The sequence below is a fragment of the Schistocerca americana genome, chromosome 2, assembly GCF_021461395.2.
Source record: "Schistocerca americana isolate TAMUIC-IGC-003095 chromosome 2, iqSchAmer2.1, whole genome shotgun sequence".
Lineage (NCBI taxonomy): Eukaryota > Metazoa > Arthropoda > Insecta > Orthoptera > Acrididae > Schistocerca > Schistocerca americana.
In genome coordinates this window covers 117,695,536-117,702,075 of record NC_060120.1, presented here as the reverse complement: position 1 = coordinate 117,702,075, position 6,540 = coordinate 117,695,536, and the positions used below count along the sequence as shown (strand labels likewise).

Sequence of the window (6,540 nt, the reverse complement as noted above, 5' to 3'; positions counted from 1 at the left end):
GATGAAAATCTAAATTGGACTGAGCATGTAACTGTAGTCTGCAAGAAGGTGTGATCATCTGTCCACGCCCTACAAAAATATAAAAAGCTCTTCCCTTTTGACCTGAAAAGGAAACTTGTAAAAACACTTATACTTCCAATGATTGATTACTGCAATGTTATCCTGCAACGCCTTTCTCAAGAAAGCCCACGGCGCCTGAACCTGGTTATGAAGCTCGTGTTCATTATATCTGTGATGTTCGACTCCTTTATCATATTTTACCATCATATGCACACCTATACTGGCTGCATGCAGACAAGTGCAGAATTTCCATACCCTCTGTCTTCACTATTTTCTTATCAACATTCACTGTTCCTCATATCTCTACTTATCCTTAAAGCTCTTGTCTGAACAACATGGCAGAAACAGCTGTTCCCATCAGAGCAAAATTCTTTTTTTCCACTCCATCATCCAGCACTTTCTCAGTAACAGAAACCTGACTCTGGAATAACCTCCTGCATTATATTAGAGAACCAAATAACATCTCTATGCCAATGGTCTAACCATAGTGGTAACATCAGTTCCCGTCAGATCACCGAAGTTAAGCACTAGCGGGCTTGGCTAGCACTTGGATGGGTCACCATCTGGGTCTGTTGAGTGCTGTTGGTAAGCGTGGTGCACTCAGGCCTTGTGAGGCCAATTGAGGAGCTACTTGACTGAGAAGTAGTGGCACCAGTCACAAAAACTTACAGTAGCTGGGAGTGCGGTGTGCTGACCACATGCCCCACTGCGTCTGCATCTGGTGACGCCTAAGGGCTGAGGATGACACAGCAGATTGTCAGTACCATTGGCACTTCAAGGCCTGTATGAATGGTGGTGGTGTTGTTGAATAACATCTCTAGCTTCAGTAGACAGTGAATGAAATATCTACTAAAATATCTACCATTGCTCCTGTAAGTGCTCATTACTTTTGTATATCTTACTTTCCAACCAGATCTTCCTCACTTTCCAGTGTTCTTAGCTGGTGCAGTATCCTTAAATTTCTTTTCTCCGGAACTTGCTCTATCAGAAGACATTCTTTTGTACACCTATAAATTCTTTTTATATTTCCACTATTAGTACTACACTCCTGGAAATGGAAAAAAGAACACATTGACACCAGTGTGTCAGACCCACCATACTTGCTCCGGACACTGCGAGAGGGCTGTACAAGCAATGATCACACGCACGGCACAGCGGACACACCAGGAACCGCGGTGTTGGCCGTCGAATGGCGCTACCTGCGCAGCATTTGTGCACCGCCGCCATCAGTGTCAGCCAGTTTGCCGTGGCATACGGAGCTCCATCGCAGTCTTTAACACTGGTAGCATGCCGCGACAGCGTGGACGTGAACCGTATGTGCAGTTGACGGACTTTGAGCGAGGGCGTATAGTGGGCATGCGGGAGGCCGGGTGGACGTACCGCCAAATTGCTTAACACGTGGGGCGTGAGGTCTCCACAGTACATCGATGTTGTCGCCAGTGGTCGGCGGAAGGTGCACGTGCCCGTCGACCTGGGACCGGACCGCAGCGATGCACGGATGCACGCCAAGACCGTAGGATCCTACGCAGTGCCGTAGGGGACCGCACCGCCACTTCCCAGCAAATTAGGGACACTGTTGCTCCTGGGGTATCGGCGAGGACCATTCGCAACCGTCTCCATGAAGCTGGGCTACGGTCCCGCACACCGTTAGGCCGTCTTCCGCTCACGCCCCAACATCGTGCAGCCCGCCTCCAGTGGTGTCGCAACAGGCGTGAATGGAGGGACGAATGGAGACGTGTCGTCTTCAGCGATGAGAGTCGCTTCTGCCTTGGTGCCAATGATGGTCGTATGCGTGTTTGGCGCCGTGCAGGTGAGCGCCACAATCAGGACTGCATACGACCGAGGCACACAGGGCCAACACCCGGCATCATGGTGTGGGGAGCGATCTCCTACACTGCCCGTACACCACTGGTGATCGTCGAGGGGACACTGAATAGTGCACGGTACATCCAAACCATCATTGAACCCATCATTCTACCATTCCTAGACTGGCAAGGGAACTTGCTGTTCCAACAGGACAATGCACGTCCGCATGTATCCCGTGCCACCCAACGTGCTCTAGAAGGTGTAAGTCAACTACCCTGGCCAGCAAGATCTCCGGATATGTCCCCCATTGAGCATGTTTGGGACTGGATGAAGCGTCGTCTCACGCGGTCTGCACGTCCAGCACGAACGCTGGTCCAACTGAGGCGCCAGGTGGAAATGGCATGGCAAGCCGTTCCACAGGACTACATCCAGCATCTCTACGATCGTCTCCATGGGAGAATAGCAGCCTGCATTGCTGCGAAAGGTGGATATACACTGTACTAGTGCCGACATTGTGCATGCTCTGTTGCCTGTGTCGATGTGCCTGTGGTTCTGTCAGTGTGATCATGTGATGTATCTGACCCCAGGAATGTGTCAATAAAGTTTCCCCTTCCTGGGACAATGAATTCACGGTGTTCTTATTTCAATTTCCAGGAGTGTATTTTCATCATCATTATCATCATCGTCATCGTCATCTGGTGGCAGTAGCAGCAGCAGCAGTAGTAGTAGTAGTACTGCCAGAATTAACTTCATAAGTTCATAGTCATTATTGATTACTCACATTGTCTCCATAGACACTCAAATAATTTTAATACTATCCTGTCATATTAAAATTGTTATTTCTTAGGTAACTATGATCTAAAAACAATTCTGTATGTGTGAAACCTGGTCTAACGTAAGAGAGGCCCTAATCTGCAGGTTAAATAAATAAATTTCCCAATGGCATAAAGTTAAGGATATAACATTCTTTCAAGGCATAAATGGCATCAAGAAACTATTTTTAGAGGTACAAATGAATATTACTGTTCTGACTGACTCTTTTTTATTTCAGTAAGCATTGTGATGTCTGTGGGAGAAAAGGCTATTAATTGCTGTTAAATCTGAAGCAAGGCTGCACTATATTCAATGGAGTGCTGCCACACATTCTCGAGTAAACATTTCTTTTCATGAGCTTATAATCCTGGTACATCTACATGACTGCTCTGCAATTCAAATTTAAGTGTCTGGCAGAAGGTTCATCAAACCACTTTCACACTATTTCTCGATCATTTCAGTCTTCAACAGTGCATGGGAAAAACAAAAATTTAAATCTTTCTGTGCAAACCGTGATTTATCTTATTTTATTATGATAATTATTTCTCCCTATGTAGGCATGTGTCAACAAAATATTTTTGCTTTTGGGGGAGGAAGTTGGAAACTGAAATTTCATAAAAAGATCTTGCCTCAATGAAGAATGTCTTTGTTTTAATGATTACCACCCAAACTTGCATATAATATCTATGACATACTAACCCCTATTCTGCGATAATAAAGAACGAGCTCATTTAGTTGAATAGACAACCTTTAAATTTGTGGTATTTATCAGGTAAGTTTTAACCAAAATTTAGTGGATTCCTTTTGTTACTCATGTAGAGGATCTCACACTTTTCAATATTTAGAGTCAATTGTCACTTTTCACACCATTTCACTTCTCCAACGATATATATTTTTAGGAAATAAAACAGATAGAAAGAAGGAAGGTCCGGCTGTGAGTCTTTAATTAGGTTGCATTGTCAACAACATAACTGAAATACGAATAACACAATGTACATTCTTTAAAGGGGTATGGATAGTGACTGAGTTCATTCATAAGGGATGAGTATAAACAAGGATACACAAATTTCTTACAACAGAGTAGCTGTAAATAAGGACAATAAATTCTAAAAAACTAAATGAAAGTAATTAATGACATCTTAACAACCCCCCCCCCCCCCCCCCAAAAAAAAAAAACACCCTCTGTCTCACCCAGGTCATTCCATGTTGAGATGGACGTAATTTAAAAAAGTAATGAAAAAAGAAGAAAAACAACACAACACAACACAACACAACACAACACACACACACACACACACACACACACACACACACACACACACACACAAACTCTGCTTTGTTTGCTCCCATCATCCCACATTATGATTCCTCAAACATCTTTCCATACTTTGTGAGTACCACTTTATACATTTACGTCTCCTCCGTAAGCCCCACTCCTCACAATAGGACTGACAAAGAAAATTTGATAATAAAGTAGGAGGGGAGGATCAATCCACTGAAAATGAAACATGAATAAATATAACCATCAACTCATGTCCTTGAAGGTGTCACTCCACAAAATTCACAAAGAATGTGAATCCCTGAGGAAACATGACACACAATTATTACCACCCCATGCCAGTGGCATCGAAAAATGTATTCCATTAGCCATCTCTGGATACCCTGTCAACCCATGTACCTTAGTTTGCTTAATACAGGTGTGAGGCTGCCTAATTTCTACCTCCAATCTTCCTTTCCATTTCTCCATAAATATTTAAAATCCATCAAACTTACTTTGCAAATGAGTGTCACCCTTCTTTTTTCTCTTGTGGTTCAAATGTTTGTAATAAGCTGTGATTAAAATATTATATACAATTATATGCAAAACATGGAGTATCTACTTCATATGAATCTGTGTGTAGTTCAATACAATATTCATTCACTTCCTTTATAACTCCTGTTCAAGTACATCAGAATGTAGCTCCCACATTATAGTTAAGATAGTGGCTTCTATTTCTAACAGATTTCTATTTATTTCTGGTTTTTCTTGACATGCGTCAGTAATGAGATGCTCTAATTTCTGAACCTGCTTATCTATTTTCTCATAACTCTGCATTTAAATCAGCACCATATCTTATTATTGGTTGTATGTAGCTTAGCATTCAAGTCAGTACTTGACTGCTTTACTTCACCATTGTTTTGTGCTATTTCAGCTCTCAGATCTGTATTTAACTGTCCTATCTTAGGGTATCTCAGAAATGCTTTGAATATTTCCTCCATCTTTCTGGTTACTACTGGCATACAGTTAAAAAGTAATAAATTTACAACAACTTTTTCTGCTATCAATAACTGTCAAAGCGAAGCTAACTTTGTTTAATAAGAATTAGAAAAACAAAAATAGCTGTATGAATTTCTCACTTTTTTCCTCTGGAACTGGAATATTGCTGGAAGTAAGAGGCTGTAATGCAACAACAATTCTTTTGGAATAAATACAATAAGTTTCTTCAGACACATTTTCCAACAGCACAGTTGATTCTTCCACATAAGAAATTCTTAATGCATGAACACCACAAACTATTCTCTCCAGATCTCACATAAGTATGACATGGATCAAATTTTACAAATCTTCTGCTGTTTTTTCATGAATTGTTCTAGCATTCTGACACTGCAGCATTTACTTTTGTCTTACTGCATTACTCTAACCTAGGAGAATGATGCATGAAATGTGCATAAAAGGGAACTATAAAATGATGTCTTGACACACCACTCTTCCTCAGTGATATGCAACATCACAATCATTGATTTGAAGCAACTGAGTACCTGTATGCAGTGGATCCTCGATGAACAGCAATTGAATATATCAATGCATGTATATGTAACATTATAAATAAAGAAACAGTGGCATTAGTACTTGCAATGAATCACAGTACACAACAATTTTTTTAAGGTTTGTTAATGATTTTTAGACATCACTTATACAGCCAGCCTCAGAAAGATTTTTAAACATTTAAATACAGAACAGCCTGAACCATTACAAAACAAGTCATTCATTTAATTTGAAATTACGTGAATGTTCAAACAGAATTTAAATACATTTGTTAACGTAAACGCAAATCATGCTTATTCATTTTCTGATGTGTGGCACGTAGAAACACGCAACAGAAAACAATATTCACACTAGTTTTTGCTAGAGAAAGGACAAGAGTTTGACAGCTAATGTAAATACAATTCTCCGTTGCGTGTTTCTATGCACCACACATCAGTCAGCTATAGGTGAGTGGTTGCCTTTCCTTTATTTTATGTATTATTCCACCCAGGAATATCCATCATGGTTATTCATTAATGTATTATATGTATTTTTAAAAATTTCTTTTAGTATTTTTTTTATTTATACTCCTGCTCAAAAGTCACACAGGAATTTATACACTTATGTCTTCTGTCGATAGAAGTGTCTGAAAATTCATTGGTAAAGAATGTCCAGACGACATCAGACAATGCATTAGTATCGTAGTGTCTCTATATCTTATGCCGTGGCTGAAAAAAATATGGTTAACAGATTCCTCACTTCCACATTCAAATGAAGGTATGATGATGTTGAGGAGGTAGAAGTGTTGTCAGAATCTCCTATGACTGAATTGAAGTCGTGCCACCGTCACTATAAAGTAGAAATTTTGGTGCCAAGGATATGATGAGAGGTTAGGTATCATTACAGTACAGTGTTTTTCTTTCATTTCGTAAGACCAATGGAAGTCTCCATTCCATCGGGCCGTAGTACTCCTTTTGATCAGGTGGCACTTTATGGTATTTCAATGAAACAGTGTATGTACACAGCTTCCTTCTTCTACTTCTTCACTTTCCTTTATTCCATTGTACGCCTTTACC

General features: G+C 40.6%; 1 pseudogene; it reads left to right on the top strand.

Annotated features, from left to right (window-relative positions):
• The first annotated feature begins 529 nt into the window (after positions 1-529).
• Positions 530-648, top strand: LOC124597002 (annotated as a pseudogene).
• The last annotated feature ends 5,892 nt before the right edge of the window (positions 649-6,540 follow it).